Source organism: Lepisosteus platostomus, chromosome 22 (assembly GCF_059453375.1).
Source record: "Lepisosteus platostomus isolate fLepPlt1 chromosome 22, fLepPlt1.hap1, whole genome shotgun sequence".
In the NCBI taxonomy this organism is placed as follows: domain Eukaryota; kingdom Metazoa; phylum Chordata; class Actinopteri; order Semionotiformes; family Lepisosteidae; genus Lepisosteus; species Lepisosteus platostomus.
This window is the reverse complement of record NC_142632.1, coordinates 442,322-460,300: the sequence shown is the minus strand read 5'-3', so window position 1 is coordinate 460,300 and position 17,979 is coordinate 442,322. Positions and strand designations below refer to the sequence as shown.

The 17,979-nt window shown below is 44.2% G+C and overlaps 4 non-coding genes across 4 annotated transcripts; all 4 read left to right on the top strand.

Annotated features, from left to right (window-relative positions):
• The first annotated feature begins 73 nt into the window (after window positions 1-73).
• Window positions 74-145, top strand: trnag-ucc (transfer RNA glycine (anticodon UCC)). Its single transcript has one exon. It is a non-coding gene; the product is annotated as a tRNA-Gly (tRNA).
• Window positions 146-5,257: 5,112 nt separating this feature from the next.
• LOC148642435 (U5 spliceosomal RNA) lies at window positions 5,258-5,372 on the top strand. Its single transcript, XR_015929271.1, has one exon. It is a non-coding gene; the product is annotated as a U5 spliceosomal RNA (small nuclear RNA).
• Window positions 5,373-8,487: 3,115 nt separating this feature from the next.
• On the top strand, window positions 8,488-8,569 carry trnas-cga (transfer RNA serine (anticodon CGA)). The gene has a single exon. It is a non-coding gene; the product is annotated as a tRNA-Ser (tRNA).
• A 2,650-nt stretch (window positions 8,570-11,219) lies between these two features.
• trnas-gcu (transfer RNA serine (anticodon GCU)) lies at window positions 11,220-11,301 on the top strand. The gene has a single exon. It is a non-coding gene; the product is annotated as a tRNA-Ser (tRNA).
• Window positions 11,302-17,979: the final 6,678 nt, after the last annotated feature.

The window sequence follows — 17,979 nt, the reverse complement described above, 5'->3', positions numbered from 1 at the left end:
CAGCACGTCCCGGAGACAGCTTCCGAAATCGTGAGCATTCTCTGGTGGTGTCCTGCAGGGCACCTGTGGGCGTGCGTTGGTGGTATAGTGGTGAGCATACCTGCCTTCCAAGCAGTTAACCCGGGTTCGATTCCCGGCCAACGCAGTGGCGATTGGTTTCAAATGCTGTCATGAGCCTTGGATTGTGACTAGCAAAGCGCAGCCTTTTGAAAAACGGAATGCAAAACAGAATTGAAGGAGAATCTTACAGGGGATTCTGAGCGGTGTCTGCATACACGCAGTCCGATACGGGTGCTGAAAGCTTGAGCTACTCTCAATGTCATGCTGCCTTTCCCCGGAGTAAATCTGTTACATTGAAAGAATGCTTCTGGCAGGTTCAAAAAGGGACCCTTGTTAATTGGAGAAATCAATGATTTCGAATGAATTCTGTATGCGTTAAAAGACAGCTATACACAGAAAACATGCAGGACACTGCTCATGATGTTTCCCGAGCCGAAACACAGTGCGTTTTTCCAAGCCATCTGACAAAGCCCGCCCACTGAAAACTGCAGCAGATCGTGTAAAGACGTTCAACTTTGTAACTACTGCACGCACAGGAAGCAGAATAAATTCCTCTTTTCCGGTTTTATTTATGCGAACCATAAATAAACCAAATAAACCAAGTTGCAAGAGGCCCGCACCCACAGCACAAATTGCGCAGCCTAGGCCACCTCCTGCACGCCACCGCCTCCTGCTGGGCCCACTCTTTCGCACACTCACACGCCACACTAACACTCAAAAGTGTGCGCAAAACAAGAAAACGAGCGCACCGTTTCCTACACATCTGCAGTCACCGTTGCGCATTCGCAGCATGTCCCGGGATGCAATTCGGCCTCATTTGCATAACTCCAGACCGGCAGATCGCCACGCAAGCTCGCGACGTGCGCCTGCCACACACCGAACAAACCTTTTCAGCAATTTCCAAAAAACGGGCCTGCTCGCCTGCCCACAAGGCTCCATCTCTTACCTGCTCTCCAGAGCCTGCTGCCTTCTGTGCTTTTCTCTCGGCACCGCTGCAGCGCACACAACTCCTGCAGCGGGAGGGGGGGAGAAAGTTCCCGCGCTCCGCCGCAGGGAAGGCTTGCTCCGTGCGCACACGTCCTTTCGATGCCAGTCCAACAAGTGCTCCGCATTAGCTGCGTCGGGGCTCCGGGGTGTCGCACCTCACCTCACCTCACCTCGCACTGCCCCCTCCTTGAATGTCTGCCGCTGGGCATGCCCCACTCTCCTCCGCCTTATCTTATCGCGTGTGAGCACCGACAATGGCCACAATGCCGGGGAATGGCACCTGTAAATTAATTCTCTTCTCTTGCAGCCTGAGATCATGTCCTTCTTTTGGCTCCCTCCAGTTCTGATAAAAAATCTCACTCTTAGATTTGTTAATTTTTGCGGATGAAGCCAAAGAGAAACGATCACAGCACTGCAGAGCTCTGCTAATTGAGGCATTGTCAGAGAGGAGCAGGGTCATCCATGTATAGAGATGTCTTTACCTCTCCTCCCCCACTTCCAGGCACTGGTATCCCATTAATGGCCTGATCCTGGCGCAAGGCACAGGCTAAGGGCTCCATAGCCAAAACGAATAACAAGGGGGATAATGGGCAGGCCTGCCTCACCTCTGAACAGACTTCAAAGGGGTGTGATCTATTGCCATTAACCATTACTCTGCTGTTGCTACCTGTGTACAGCAGGTTAATCCACTTTCTCATGATGGGGCAAAAATTCATGTGCTCAAGTACCAATGTTAAGTACTGCCGGTTTAGGCGGTCAAAGGCCTTTTCTAGGTCTACACCTAAAATGCACAGAGGGAGGGAGCGATCCTCTGAGTACAGACAGACATCCCTCAACAAGGCCAGGTTGTCGCTCATCAGGCGTCCTGCTATCCCACAAGTCTGTTCTTTCCCTACCAGTGAGGCCACTACATTTTGTAGGCGCAGGAAAAGGGCTTTGGACAGGATCTTAGTGTCCACGCCTAACAGGCTGAGGGGTCTCCAGTTCTTTATGTCATTCTTTGCTCCTTTCTTAAACAAGAGAGAGATAGTGCCTTCTCTTAAGGAGTCAGGCAGCAATTCTGTCTTATAGCTTCCCTCGAATAGGAGCAGTAGCGGATCCTGAAGCAGATCCCAAAAGGTGCAATAAAATTCTTTAGGGAGCCCGTCAGCACCCGGAGTTTTCCTCTTCTGTAAGCTCTCCATAGCCTGTCTCAGCTCTTCTATTGTCAAATCCCTCTCAAGTACTTCCCTATCTTCTTCACTCAAAACGTTTTCTAGCTTTGAGGTAAAAAAATGAATTTCTTCATCCTTTACCTCTGTAGAGCTGTACAGTCTTGAGTAGAAGGCCTTGGTGCAGGAGAGGATAGCACTCGGCTCTGTTCTCTCTCGTCCCTCCTCATCAACTACACTTTCCATGACAGACTTGGAGCCTACCACTTTCCTGAAAAAGAAGCGAGTACACTTCTCATTTTCTTCCAAGAACTGCACTCTGCTTCTTAACAGCACTCCTCGACTACTTTCTTCGGCTATGCTCCGGATGTCCTTTTTTAAAAGGGTGATATCCTCGAGCACAGCGAAGCCACTGTGCAGCATCGTGTAGAGACGCTGCAGCTGCCTCTGTTTCCTGGCTAGCACTCCTCTCCGTCTGGCAGCAGCCTTCCTTCCCTCAGCCATGAAAAAGGCCTTTGTCCTCATCTTCACCTCCTCCCACCACTCTCCTACTGACCCGTACAGACACTGCAAGGACAGCCACTGTGATAGTTTCTCCTTGTAGCAGGATACTACCCCCTCGTTCTCTAGCAGCTTAGTGTTGAGTTTCCAGAGGCCTGGGCCAAAGACAGTCCCGCCCTTGAGTTCCACTCTACACCCTAAAGCCTGATGATCTGAGAAGAAGACAGGCTGAAGAGTGACCCCAACAACTTTCACTCTCTCTGAGACAAAGCAATAGTCAATTCTGGAGCTGCTATTCCTCCCTGACCATTTATATCCTGCTGTTGTGGGATATATACATCTATATGTGTCTGAGAGTTTAAAGTCTTGAACTAAGTTTTGCAGGGCCAGTGAGCTGGAATCCAATTTTATCAGAGAGCTAGACTGCCTGTCTGTGTGCTCTAAGATACAATTAAAATCCCCTCCCACTATCACGTCTGTGCTACTTAACAATAGGGGAGAGAGTGCCTTGAGTAGCTCCACCCTTCCTCCCACGTCAGTAGGACAATACACATTGATTAGCCGCAGGTTAACGGTCCCCCATTCCACATCCACACAGCAACCTGCCATCTATGACCCTCTGAATACTTTTCAATTTGAAAGCCCATCCTTTGAAAAGAATGGCCACGGCAGAGGCTCTGTTGTTATTGTCCCCTGACCAAACAGAAGGCCCTTTATCCCACCTATCTTCAAAGCTTTTATACCTCTCTTGATAGGCTAAAGCACACTCCTGCAACATCAACACATCTCCCTCTCTCTGCTGGAGGTAATCAAAGACACACTGGCATTTAACTCTGTCATTGATACCTCTGGTGTTAAGAGAAATTATGTTTAGAGCCATATTACATAAGAAAGTGGAACCAGTCTTTACAAAACACATTTCTCTTCGGTCTCACCTGTTACCTTCTCTTTTTCTTTTTCTTCTTACCAATTTCCTGCCAGCCATCCTCTGAATGAGCCTTCATCAGGGTGGCAGCAGTAAAAGCGTTCACGGAGTCCATTTCAAGGAAGGGGGTAGAGGGAGGGGTGGAGGGGTTCCAGCTGTTCCCATCGCCATGCTCTCCTTCCTCCTCGCTCGGGGAGAAAACAGAGTCATTTTTCCTTTTCCTCAAGTCCAGCTCCTGGTAGCACTGAGGGGAAAGGGGTGCAGCCGATGCACCAGTCTCCTCTTCCCCCTCACCCACCAGCTATTGCAGATCCTCCGTGACGGACTGGATGGAGGAGAGGAGGGCATCTGTAGCACTTGCAGAGTCTGAGAAAAGCAGCTCCGCTGAATCCTGGGTATCGTCGCTGGACCCGCTCCACCGGTGGGGGCCCCACAATGGCCCTCGTTCTGAGGAGCAGGAGTGGGGGAGGGGTCCTCGCTGTTCTCTGGGGTTTTCAAACCCTCGTGCTTGTCTGGTGCAGTCTGCGGTTGTGGGAGCGTAGTGGATTTCTCTTCCACCGGCCCCGGAGCCACAGCAGGACTGATCCTGGCTGGAGGCTGAGACTCTTTGTTCAACAAGGGTTCTTTGTTTGACTTGTTGTTTGCTTTGGCTTTTCGGGCCGGTTTGGCTGAAACAAGCACTGCCTCATCCTTTCTCATTTTGAGTTTATTGGCGTAGGCTTGAGGGCAGTTCTTAAAAACGTGTCCTTCCGAGCCACATAAATTGCACTTTGGCAGCATTGAACAGTCAGAGGCTAAATGTCCCTGTTTGCCACAGGTCTTGCAGCATTTCACAGTGCAGGACGATGCCAGGTGTCCCACAGCACCACAGCGCCGACGCACCTTTGGTTGTCCCACATAAAAAACATAGCCATTGCAGGCGCCCAGCCGGATTGTAGAGGGCAGGTGCCTTAAGCCTCCATTTACATTGTCCGGTAGCAAGCGAACCTCGAATTTCCTTGCTCCTGTTTTTATACCGTCAACATCTCTAACCTCAGTTCCATGGTGGACTGTGCAGTACTGCTTAAGCCAGGTGTGAATGTCCTCCGTCTTTGCCATTTCCGAGAACATAACAACATGCACCGTTTTCCTCTCTCTCTGTGTCAGAGGCTGCAAGTTGATCTTCTCAAGGGCAGGAACTTTCCCTCTTTTTGCCTCAAACACATCCACACATTGTTCAAACAGAGAATAGGTAGCAAAAACAACCTCAAATGCCTGGGAGAGCGAAGATGAAATCCAAGTGCCGAGGTTCAAAGCCAAGTTCCTTCTGTAACACTTTTCTGCCTAACTGCATACGATCCATGAAGAGGTCATCCAAAAGCTCAAAACGTACAGCATTCTTGCGGGATCCAAAGGTTGCCATCTCAAACTGCAAAACAAACACTGCTTCCAGAAAACAAGAAAACAATCCAACTACACCAACTACAGGCTGATCAAGGTATCTCCCCTGCCAGGTAAGCCGAGAGCCGCAGGCGATGAGCCCGGAGCTGAACGGGCCCCACTGGCTCGTTTGTAAGGCCAGGTGCATTGCCAACCACGACCGGCAGGGCAGAGGGCTTGAAGGCGGCCTGGGCTCCTGCAGCTGTCCAGCCACGCACTCTGGTTTCTCTTCATCTCGTACAAATCTTTTGCCTTTTACTAAAGATTTCCATGGAGAGGAGCATGAATGAGTTCCATACAATTTTTGTGCTACCCTGCCTTCGGGTGGGGCGCAGCTGGGCTGGTCAAAGAGAGAAAACAAAACCGCTCACAATCGCTCTTACAATGCAGTAAGTAGCACAGGCTACTTAGGGAGTAGGCTGATGTGTTTAAAAACAACCAGCACCAGGCAGGAGTCGAACCTCCAAACTCCTAATCCATAGTCAGACACATTATCCATTGCACCACTGACCCTGGTGTGACATTGCAGGACTGTAACCCAGTGAGCTTAGCACTGCAACTAGTAAAATATTACCCCCGGTCCATTCTTTTCCAAAAGTGAGAAACACCTGTTTTCTACATTTTGTCTGTTTTAAAATCATATCTCTTTAAACCAAACCAAGAGTTTGTCTTTTGCACTGATATTCTGATTCATTTCGATTTCCAAAGCATCATAAAATTGTCCCTTCCTCCAGACTCTACTTCTCTCTTGTAGTAGTACAGCAGACCTTTCCAGGTGAGCAGATCACAGAGTCCGAAATGAGCTTCCTCCATCAAGCAAAGTACCTGAACATGACTCTGTCATCATAAAAGCGCCCCTGTAATAAAGAAATTAAATCCGAAATCAAGAGGGCAGTTGCCTACTGAAGTTCAAGAAGTCATAAATTTTAACCTAGCAACACATTAAAGGCTGCATCTATACAAGTACGATTCTAGAAATGCTCACCAGATTACGTTTTAAGAAAGAACTGCGCCTCAGGTTCCGCCGAGATCTTAACTCGGATGGCAGGATTCAGAGTCTGGAGTGTGGAATGATGGCGCACGGAGGGTCCACATACTGTGGATCCCTCAGTGATCTTCCGCGTGTTCAAACCGCCAGCGTGTGACTCCCCTGTCCCCGTGACCTCATTGCTCTGCTCTCGCCTCTGTGCAGCTGTGCCCGACTCATGGTAAAGTGGAAAAAAATATGCCCTCAACGTGAGATTTACACTGGAGTGAGGATAGTTGTTACCTTCTTATCGTTGAAACGGATGTATGTGATATGGCGACTAGGTTCTTCTCCATTAGCAGGCTTAAGGTTAAAGAAAAAAACATTGCTGACTTCTTTTTTTTTTGCCAGCCGCGAGCGCTGATTAGCGAGGGTTGTATTTCATATTTTGCAAGTTGCATCCATTTTAAGAAAAACAAGTCGTTCAAGACAGGAAATGAATACTTGCATTTAATTAAGTCTAGACGTATGCGGTTGTCCATAATGACCAGTTCTGTTCAAGAACACAGAACAAAAAAAGGCACCACTGGGATTCAGACCCAGGATCTCTTGTTTACTAAACAGGCGCTTTAACCAACTAAGCCACGGCGCCCTGGGAGTGCTGTCTTTTTGCAGCCACTTGGACACAACACTCAAACACATCTGCATTCGGTGTGTGCTCCGCCTGCTCGCTGAGCAAGTTGCCACCTTTACATACAATAGCAACATCGACACCAAGAGAAAGGATGACAAATGGCTTTTATCTGGAACTTTTGATGTCCAAGGAGCTCAATGTGCTTTCTGTGTACAACAGGGCCACTGAACTCCACACTGGCCACTGAACCACAGTAGTGGCTTGCTGGCTTGACATCTCCCAAGGAAAATGTTGAAATCGCATGTGGAACAGGAAAATGACCCTCGAGTATGAGGGAAAAAAAAGAAAAAGATCAACTGGAGTGCGCCAACCCATGTCAGGACAGCCCAGTTTTGTTGACGAGGTGGCCGAGTGGTTAAGGCGATGGACTGCTAATCCATTGTGCTCTGTACACATGGGGTCGAGTCCCATCCTTGTCGCTCTCCTTGTCTGACACTTGTGCCCGTTCGGTGTTGGCCCTCCTGTTCTTTGCTCCGGTACTAGAGCCGTACATTTTCTAGCGGTGGCTGAACATGGTATAGTAGCCTAACGTCGGTATCGAGCAGTGACAGTAACAGTATTTACATGCCGGTGCTGCCAAGTGGCTCTGGGTTGATACCGCGTTTTCACTTACTTGCAACGCAAACGGAGAAAGCGATTTTTGACAGTCTCTCGAGAGACTGCACTAGGTGTTTAGGGATAGACTTTGTCAGTTCCCCCTGGGATGATGGCCTCTCAAATAGTTTGTGATTCCTCTAGACGTTTATACAGTAGAAGCCTGCTTCGTGGCTTAAATCCAAGCTAATGTAACGAGTTAGAGGTCTGATGCAGAACTGCGAATTCAATGAACGGGAACAGTACAGTACATTGCACTGTATGTGTGAGGAAAGCTGCCCCCTTCTGTCCTTGTCGACCGAACAGAGGACTGTAAAGGATACCGCCAAGAAACTTTAGGATGCTGGTTGGAATACAGCTCCAAAGAAGCCCCTTTGGGTGTTATGTCATCAAAAAGTAAGAACAGCGACTCTCCCTTTGATCAAATGCGCAACAGAGCTGTTTTCCGTGGAGCAGGTTTCAGACCCGTAGACCTGTTTTATTTGTAGGGCAGGGCGCATTCCCAAATGCGAATCTCCTGTTTTAGAAATGCTTTGGGCGGCGTGAAGTGAAAATAAGAAATGGACTCCAGATGCACATGGAAGCAATCAAGTGTTTCATCCGAGCTGTTTCAAAGACTGCTCAAGAGCTTTCCTTTCACAGAGGCACAACGATTAATGATGGGGGTGCACCCTTCAATGCGCCTTACGACTCTAGGGAGTGATTGAGACGATTCGTAGCGTGTGCTAATTTCCCTCTATTCCCCGTGTTGCAGTGGTAGGATGACGTAAATTCCTGCTTCGACACGTAATGGCATTATAATCAAGTGCAAGAGCTGAGGGCTTTAGTTTTGTTTCGTTTTCCATGGCGTTTGTAAGCACGCAAATCAAAGGCAATTCCTGTGTCTAACAGGAATGTAAATGCTTTTGAAAGTGCAGTGTGGTGCAGCTTGTAAAATCCTTATCCACATTTGTGGTTTGTTGCTGTTTTTTTTGTCTGCCAAAACTGCATTTTGACATCCGGACGGGGAGACTTTATCATTTGAACGTGAAGCCAGCCTTAAACCCTCTGAGGCGTGTCTGTCTGCCGGCACGTATTTTGTCAAAGGTATTTATTTTTTTTTAACGGAGAGCGACTTTGAAAAGGTTTCCGCAGCCACGTCGCACTCCGTGTTAGATTAAAGGAGGAATGCGGCGATGGCGAACTCGCTGTAGTCGTGGCCGAGTGGTTAAGGCGATGGACTCGAAATCCGTTGGGGACTCCCCGCGCAGGTTTGAATCCTGCCGACTATGGCGTCTGCCGCACGTCTCCTTATGCCTGCGCGGCAAAGGCGAAGTGCCGCTTCTCCTTTCCTGGTACTATAAAAACGCTAAATCGCTTGGCCCCGCTGCCATGGAAATGAGTTCTTCAGATAACCACACATCTTGCGTTCGCACCTCTGGTGTTGTACTTATGCCTTTGAAAACCTAATGAATAAAACTGAAAGAACCGACACAATATATAGGTGCTCGTAAAGCACGCATTAAAGAACTGTTAACAGCAAGGGTTTCAGTGGGTTAACTGAGGAGAAGGCGTGATCGCTAATTGTTGACATTGTATTTGGTGTTAGAAACATTCTTACTGTGCATGACGTGGAACAAATGTAGCCACAGAAATTGCATCACGCTTTCATGTATGCTATTGCAGACACCAACGTTGCCTAGATAGAAAACCGAAATAGCCGTGGGTTTGCTTGCTGGTCTGAAGGATCTCTCTTCGAATCTCTATCATTTGTCAATGGAAGTAAAAGGCGCTGCAATCTCATACGTTCAGAATTAAACCCGCAGCTGTTGTTCGACTTTATTTCTTGACTAATTACAACTTAGTGTCGCAAGAGCAGTTACATAAACTTGTCTGGTATATTTGAACACAAATGCCGTTCTTCAATTAAAACTAACAGTACATTGTCAGGGACATTCAGTTCTATACAAACAAGAGACAGACAAGAGAATATTTCTACCTTTCATGTGGACTACGTGTTGACTTAATGATCGGAATAATTGAAAAGTTCGGGTTCATAGCCGATGCAGTGCGTGCTAATTAGAACAACAGCAACGCTGAGCTCTTAGCACCGTACTGAGCCCAGGTGATTTCCTAAAGCTGTCAGGTGCAGTTCATTTACATGAAGGAAATCTCTTACTGAGTACGATTACAATGCAGTAAGTAGCACAGACTACTTAGGGGAGTAGCCCGATGCGTTTAAAAACGACCCGAGCCAGGCAGGAGTCAAACTTACAATCTCCTGATTCGTAGTCAAACGCGTTATCTATTGCGCCACTGGCCGTCGTGTGACATTGCAGGACTGCAACCCGGTGAGCTCAGCACTGCAACTAGTAAACTATTACCCCCGGTCCATTCTTTTCCAAAAGTGAGAAACACCTGTTTTCTACATTTTGTCTGTTTTAAAACCATATTTCTTTAAACCAAACCAAGAGTTTGTCTTTTGCACTGATATTCTGATTCATTTCGATTTCAAAGAAAAAAAAACCTACCTTCCAAAGCATTATAAAATTGTCCCTTCTTCCAGACTCTACTTCTCTCTTTTAGTAGTACAGCAGACCTTTCCAGGTGAGCAGATCACAGAGTCCGAAATGAGCTTCCTCCATCAAGCAAAGTACCTGAACATGACTCTGTCTTCATAAAAGCGCCCCTGTAATAAAGAAATTGAATCTGAAATCAAGAGGGCAGTTACCTACTGAAATACAAGAAGTCATCAATTTTAACCTAGCAACACATTAAAGGCTGCATCTATACAAGTACGATTCTAGAAATGCTCACCAGATTACGTTTTAAGAAGGAACTGCGCCTCAGGTTCCGCCGAGATCTTAACTCGGATGGCAGGATTCAGAGTCCGGAGTGCGGACTGATGGCGCACGGAGGGTCCATATACTGTGGATCCCTCAGTGATCTTCCGCGTATTCAAACCGCCAGCATGTGACTCCCCTGTCCCCGTGACCTCATTGCTCTGCTCTCTCCTCTGTGCAGCTGAGCCCGATTCACGGTAAAGTGAAAAAAAAGATGCCCTCAACGTGAGATTTACTCTGGAGCAAGGATAGATGTTACCTTTTTATCATTGAACAGGATGTATGTGATGTGGCGACTAGGTTCAATTTTGTATCCTCTTTAAAAGATTAAGAACTGGGGTGAGCGTGATTTACCACCCTTTCAGCTAAGGACCCGACGTGCGCACCGTTTAAGCTGCATAGACTCGGTTGTTTAACTCTTCTCCATTAGCAGGGTTAAGGTTAAAGAAAAAAAACATTGCTGACTTCTTTTTTTTTTGCCAGCCGCTAGCACTGATTAGCAAGGTTTGTATTTCATGTTTTGCAAGTTGCATCCATTTTAAGAAAAACAAGTCGTGTTAAAGACAGGAAATGAATACTTGCATTTAATTAGGTCTAGCTGTAGGCGGTTGTCCATAATGACCAGTTCTGTTCGAGAACACAGAACAAAAAAGGCACTGCTGGGATTCGTACCCAGGATCTCCTGTTTACTAGACAGGCGCTTTAACCAACTAAGCCACGGCGCCCTGGGAGTGCTGTCGTTTTGCAGCCACTTGGACACACCACTCAGACACATCTGCATTCGGTGTGTGCTCCGCCTGTTCGCTGAGCAAGTTGCCACCTTTACATACAATAGCAACATCGACACCAAGAGAAAGGATGACAAATGGCTTTTATCTGGAACTTTTCATGTCCAAGGAGCTCAATGTGCATTCTGTGTACAACAGGGCCACTGAACTCCACAATGGCCACTGAACCAGTGGCTTGCTGGCTTGACATCTCCCAAGGAAAATGTTGAAATCGCATGTGGAACAGGAAAATGACCCTCGAGTACGAGGGAAAAAAAAGAAAAAGATCATCTGGAGCGCTGCAACCCATGTCTGGACAGCCCAGTTTCCTAGACGAGGTGGCCGAGTGGTTAAGGCGATGGACTGCTAATCCATTGTACTCTGCACGCATGGGTTCGAGTCCCATTCTCGTCACTCTCCATGTGTGCCCGTGTGCCTTTGGCCCTCCTGTTGTTTGCTCCAGTACTAGAGCCGTACATTTCCTAGCGGTGGCTGAACATGGTATAGTAGGCTAACGTCAGTATCGAGCAGTGACAGTAACAGTATTTACGTGCCGCTGCTGCCAAGTGGCTCTGGTTTGAGACCGCGTTTTCACTTACTTGCAACGCAAACGGAGAAAGCGATTTTTGACAGTCTCTCGAGAGATTGCGCTAGGTGTTTAGGGATAGACTTTGTCAGTTCCCCTGGGATGATGGCCTCTCAAATAGTTTGTGATTTCTCTAGACGTTTATAGACTAGAAGCCTGCTTCATGGCTTAAATCCAAGCTAAGGAAACGAGTTAGAGGTCTGATGCAGAACTGCGAATTCAATGAACGGGAACACTACAGTACATTGCACTGTGTGTGTGAGGAAAGCTGCCCCCTTCTGTCCCTTGTCGACCGAACAGAGGACTGTAAAGGATACCGCCAAGAAACTTTAGGATGCTGGTTGGAATCCAGCTCCAAAGAAGCCCCTTTGGGTGTTATGTCATCAAAAAGTAAGAACAGCGAATCTCCCTTTGATCAAAAGCGCAACAGAACTGTTTTCCGTGGAGCAGGTTTCAGACCCGTAGACCTGTTTTATTCGTAGGGCAGGGCGCATTCCCAAACACGAATCTCCTGTTTTAGAAATGCTTTGGGCGGCGTGAAGTGAAAATAAGAAATGGGCTCCAGATGCACATGGAAGCAATCAAGTGTTTCATCCGAGCTGTTTCAAAGACTGCTCAAGAGCTTTCCTTTCACAGAGGCGCAACGATTAATGATCGGTGTGCACCCTTCAATGCGCCTTACGACTCTAGGGAGTGATTGAGACATACGTAGCGTGTGCTCATTTCCCTCTATTCCCCGTATTGCAGTGGTAGGATGACATAAATTCCTGCTTCGACACGTAACGGCATTATAATCAAGTGCAGGAGCTGAGGGCTTTAGTTTTGTTTCGTTTTCCATGGCGTTCGTAAGCGCGCAAATCAAAGGCAATTCCTGCGTCTAACAGGAATGTAAATGCTTTGGAAAGTGCAGTGTGGTGCAGCTTGTAAAATCCTTGTCCACATTTGTGGTTTGTTGATGTTTTTTCTGTCTGCCAAAGTTCCATTTTGACATCCGGACGGGGAGACTTTATCATTTGAACGTGAAGCCAGCCTTAAACCCTCTGAGGCATGTCTGTCTGCCGGCACGTATTTTGTCAAAGGTATTTATTTTTTTTTTAACGGAGAGCGACTTTGAAAAAGTTTCTGCAGCCACCTCGCACTCTGTGTTAGATTATAGGAGGAATGCGGCGGGGGTGAGCTTGCTGTAGTCGTGGCCGTGTGTTTAAGGCGATGGACTTGAAATCCGTTGCGAACTCCCTGCACAGGTTTGAATCCTGCCGACTATGGCGTCTGCCACACGTATCCTTGTGCCTCCCCGGCAAAGGCGAAGTGCCGTTTCTCCATTCCTGGTACTATAAATACGCTGAATCACTTGGCCCTGCTGCCATGGAAATGAGTTCTTCAGATAACCACACATCTTACGTTCGCGCCTCTGGTGCTCTACTTATGCCTTTGAAAACCTTATGAATAAAGCTGAAAGAACTGACACATTATGTAGGTGTTCTTAAAGCACGCAGTAAAGAACTGTTAACAGCAAGGGTTTCAGTGGGTTAACTGAGGAGAAGGCGTGATCGCTAATTGTTGACTTTTTATTTGGTGTTAGAAACACTCTTACTGTGCATGACGTGCAACAAATGTAGCCACAGAAATTGCATCACGCTTTCATGTATGCTATTGCAGACACCAACGTTGCCTAGATAGAAAACCGAAATAGCCGTGGGTTTGCTTGCTGGTCTGAAGGATCTCTCTTCGAATTGCTATCATTTGTCAATGGAAGTAAAAGGCACTGCACAGAGAGGACCACTGTCGTGAGGCCGGTTAGCTCAGTTGGTTAGAGCATGGTGCTAATAACGTCAAAGTCGTGGGTTCGAGCCCCTTACTGGCCAGGTCCTTTTCTCCTCTCTTACCAAAGCTGTTAGGTTCCTTTCCGTGGTGAGATGGGTTGTCATGCAACGCTGCCACATAGTGCCGACAGACAATTAAATGACAAAAATGAAGAGAGTTAAAGCAGCTGGAGAGGTTCTCTTACAACTTTTGAGCTGACACAGTTTTGGAAAATGTTTCCTTCACGCTGCACTGTACCATATAGGCAGCCAAGTGTCTCCAAAACAAAACAGAATTGACAGTCATATAATGTCCATTAACCCCGGTTTTAAACGCAGCATCATGTCTGCCATCATAAGAATATGAGTCCAATATTTTAGAATATAGTCAGAATGAATTCTAACCTTACCTGTGGTGTCTTTGATCCCTTTTGCTCAATGCATGGTGTACGTACTGCATACATGTGTCTTGAGAATGAGGAATGGGCCCCTGAGACAGTCATTTGCCTGTTTCACAAATGATCGTATATTACTAGAGATTCTGTTTGGGATTCAGATGTGCATTCAGACAGCAATCCCTTTCAAGAAATGATACGTTCTGGATGAGGTCAAAGGTGCTGGAACACTGTATTTAGGATGTGTTTGCAGTGATTGTGTGTCTCCTGCTTCAACGCAGTGATATATAGATGTGCTCCTGTAATTTATTGGTACAAGCCCAGGGCAGTAAGCAGTCTGAGGATTTATTTCCAGACGGCATAGAACAGTGAAGCAGTGAAGTAGTGCAACACACTGGATCATTATATTATTAGAATCTATTCTACTTAAATTATTACATTATACACAACTTGAGTTCATTTTAAAAATTAAAAGGTAATGAAAGGAATGCATTTTCATGAGAAAGATAATACCGATTTTTCATGTGATAATCTTCCTTATATCATGTCGTGCATCATTTGGACACTTTGTGGGCTTGAAATACAAAGAAAATCATGTTCTATGGTACAAGACAAATACAAAACTTAAGTTTTTATTTTAATTAGATTTGTTTATTAAGCATAAGCAATCATTTATTACATTAATATATGTGAAAATGACATTTTAGCACCATAATATTACATACAGGTCTCTAGCTTCAACACAGTGATATATGCTCAGTGATTTATTGGTACATGCCCAGGGCAATAATCAGAATTAGTATTTATTTCCATACGGGCTACAGGTAGTGTTGTGAAATACTTCAACACACTGGATCGCAGATTTAGACCCCCTGCACTCTTACTCCTTAAAAACCAAAGAAATGAAGATATGTAGCAATCACATTGTAACAGGGGTGACAGTGACTTAATGCTTATACTAGTGGACTTCTGGTACCTTTAGGGTACGGTGTTCCCTGAAGGGCTCTCAAACCCCGCATTTCAGATGCCTAGCTGTATCGCTGATGTGTTGCACCTCAGAATCACTTTTAAACCTTACCTCTGGTATCTTTAATCCCTATTGCTCAACGCATGGTGAAAGTATTGCATAAATGTGTCTGAAAATGAGCAATGGGCACCTGAGAAACTCATTTGCCTGTTTCACAAATGATCATATTTGACTAGAGATTCTGTTTGGGATTCAGTTGTGCATTCTGACAGCAATCTCTTTCAAAAAATGATTTTACCTTATCGCAGCTTTGCCCTTCTTGCCTCTTTGGACAATATCTCCATCTTGTGGTCGTTGTTGGTAATGTCTAGACAATATCTCCATCTTGTGGTCGTTGTTGGTAATGTTTTCTTATGCCCTTTTTTATTTCAATTCTCTATTAGTTGATTCTAGAATCTCTACAATAGAGTTGAAAACATCAGTTTTATAGCAGACAATATGACATTATTTATAGTCCAATTAGAAATTTATTACCCTGTTTTTAACATAATAACAAATTAAAATTGATTAAAACTAAGTTTGGAACACCAGGGAACATAAAAAATGATTTTTAGGAAAACCATGAGGTTCTCTGTGTCCGATGCCTGAAAGGGGAGAAAGCTAGAATCCTTTGATTTTTCAAAATTTGAAAATAAACATTATATAACAACAGCTTTCATTCCTAGGAGTGAAAAACAACCATTTTTGAAGACATATTAGTTTCTAAAACACTACAATAAAGTTAAAAACATCCATTTTATATCACATTATTTTTTGTGAAATAATTAAATTGGCTTATTTCTCTCGCATTAAATTGGCTACAAATGCAAGAATTCAACCAGATATTCTTGTAAAATGTATAGTGTTGCATTGCAGTTAGTTAATGTAGTTAGTCCATAGTCAGCAATCTAAACTTTATTGGTAAGCTTTAATGATTGATGTTGTACCAGTAACCTTTAGAAATACTATAGTACTTCACAAATGCTTTGTGTGTTTGGAAATCTTTTGAGTAAAAGCCTTATAAAAATAGGTTTAGTTTTTACAGGATATCACAAAGAAGTAGGATGGTATAATTCTTATAATTGCTTAGTGATTGTATTTGGAAGATTATGCACTAAACAGACTTCAGGGATGCCAGTGGATCATTGTGCTATTTGGAATTATTCCAAAAATCAAGTGACCTATTTGCTGAAGTATTTTTAGTATTATTTATTTAGTATTAATAAAGAATAGATTTATTAAAGTCATGCGATGTGCAAGCGGGATATGTAAAATAATTGAAAATAAAGTTTTTTATTATTGTTATAGAGAAACATGATCAGATTTTCCCTGGTTCAGAAAAAAGACGATTAAAATCTGTAATCTTTCCACTTGTATGTCATCAGACATTAACGAGTACAACCCCCCTCTCTGCCGGAGTGCTGGCTGTGACGAATTAAACCAATTTCACAGGTATTTTCAAAGTAGGAAGTACAGTGTTAACTAGTAGATGGCCTCCTCAATGAAATCGCTTCAACATGCTAATGCGTTGGTGTAACAGTCCGGGCGTGGCAAGCTTCCAATGTCAACTCGACTCGATTGGAAGACAATGAACGTATTTTAGCCCTAAATGAATTAATAGCAAACATGGTTTACATAAAAGACATTTTTCCAAGAAAGTTCATAATAATACGATCTATAGTTGAAATCTGAGCCTAAATATAAAGAAAAAACCATTTTCAGAGAGCAATCACGCTGTGTTTATGTAGAAAAAGCGATTAGGTTTATGAGCAATCTAATTACCTATTCGCTTAAAACGCTATATAAAATAAAGTTTATTTAAAGATGAATGATAAGTGTCGCAGTTTAAATAATTTTCATAGTAGGGCTAGGATAGATTCCAAGTGCATTTTTGCAATTTACGTTGCATTGTCCAATGTGATGTTGTAATACAGTTTAGAATACAGTAAGTCTAAACTGTATCAGCTTTATTTATGGGTTGCAATTTAGAAAAAGTCAAAAACCGCACTCAAAATGCAATTTAGAGCTTTCTGGCAAGAGGAGACACCCAAATTATAATGTAACATGCCACTGTTTGTGCATGAACAAAGTTATACTGCAATTTTCCTTAGATACGCGATTAAAAAAAATATTTTTTTTGAATCCCCGGCCGAACACATTCCATAAGAATCAGCGCTTTTATACAGTATATCGCCTTTAAACACATATATTTAAACACGCGTTTACGATTTAAATCAAAACGCAATTCAAATCAATATAAATGTTTATTTTGTAACGCATAGGTGACTATTCATTGTTATTAAAAAGACGTAAATTCGATCATGTTGTGATATTTAGAAATATAAATTTGTTTTGATGCGAGTGAGGTTTTATTTAATCTCTGACCAAGGGAAATGTTTCATTTTTTCAAAGAAATGTTTGTTAAAAATTAAAGTCATAGTTCCATGAGATTCAACCACAGACCATGTGACATAGGAGTCAGGAACCTAACCCACAGCACCACCAGCGCAGACACATGCTGAGGGCTGAAAAAGCACTACAGAAACATTATCGACTATAAAATAATGTAATTAGGCACAGAAGAAGTTTACAGCACAGTACAATAATAAATGCTGACCATGACTTTAGAAGCATAAATTACCTTACACTCAATTTAAACACAAGCTGTCTTTAGCCCTCTAAGCTGGTTCATACAGAAATGTAGAGAACCAGGCTCCGAAAAACACAGCTTCATTAGCGAATACATATGCAGAACAACTAGAGAAGATGTTTTACAGAGGATGGATTTTTAGAAACATCCCATCAGTGACATCACTGAAGTCAACTCCTAGGTAACTGTCGTGTGGATAGTTTCACAAGAATCAGACAAAGGTTTAAGCATCGCTTATTTTAGATAAAACTGCAAAAAAACAACAACAACCCATAATGTACTTCTTTGCGGCTCTGTTTGCCCAAATCATATATTCACAACGTGAAATTAGAAAATAATATTACGTAACCAAAAACCGCAATATGGAAACAGAACCTGTGTAATTGTTGACAGATGATGTACTCGTAACATTTTTACAAGACGAACTACAACATTTAAAAAATGACTTGTATGTACTTGATATCTCTAATCAATCCACTGCACTGCATTAAAACAAAACGAAAACTAAAACGCCCTGGGCATACCGTTTCGCGCTTCTTATCAGTTGCTCAAAAGCAATTTGACCGTATGAAATGCATAATATAAACCTAGAAACATATACGTGAGGAGTATTTACGTAGTATCGGTGTCAAGACATACCTCTCAAATACTGT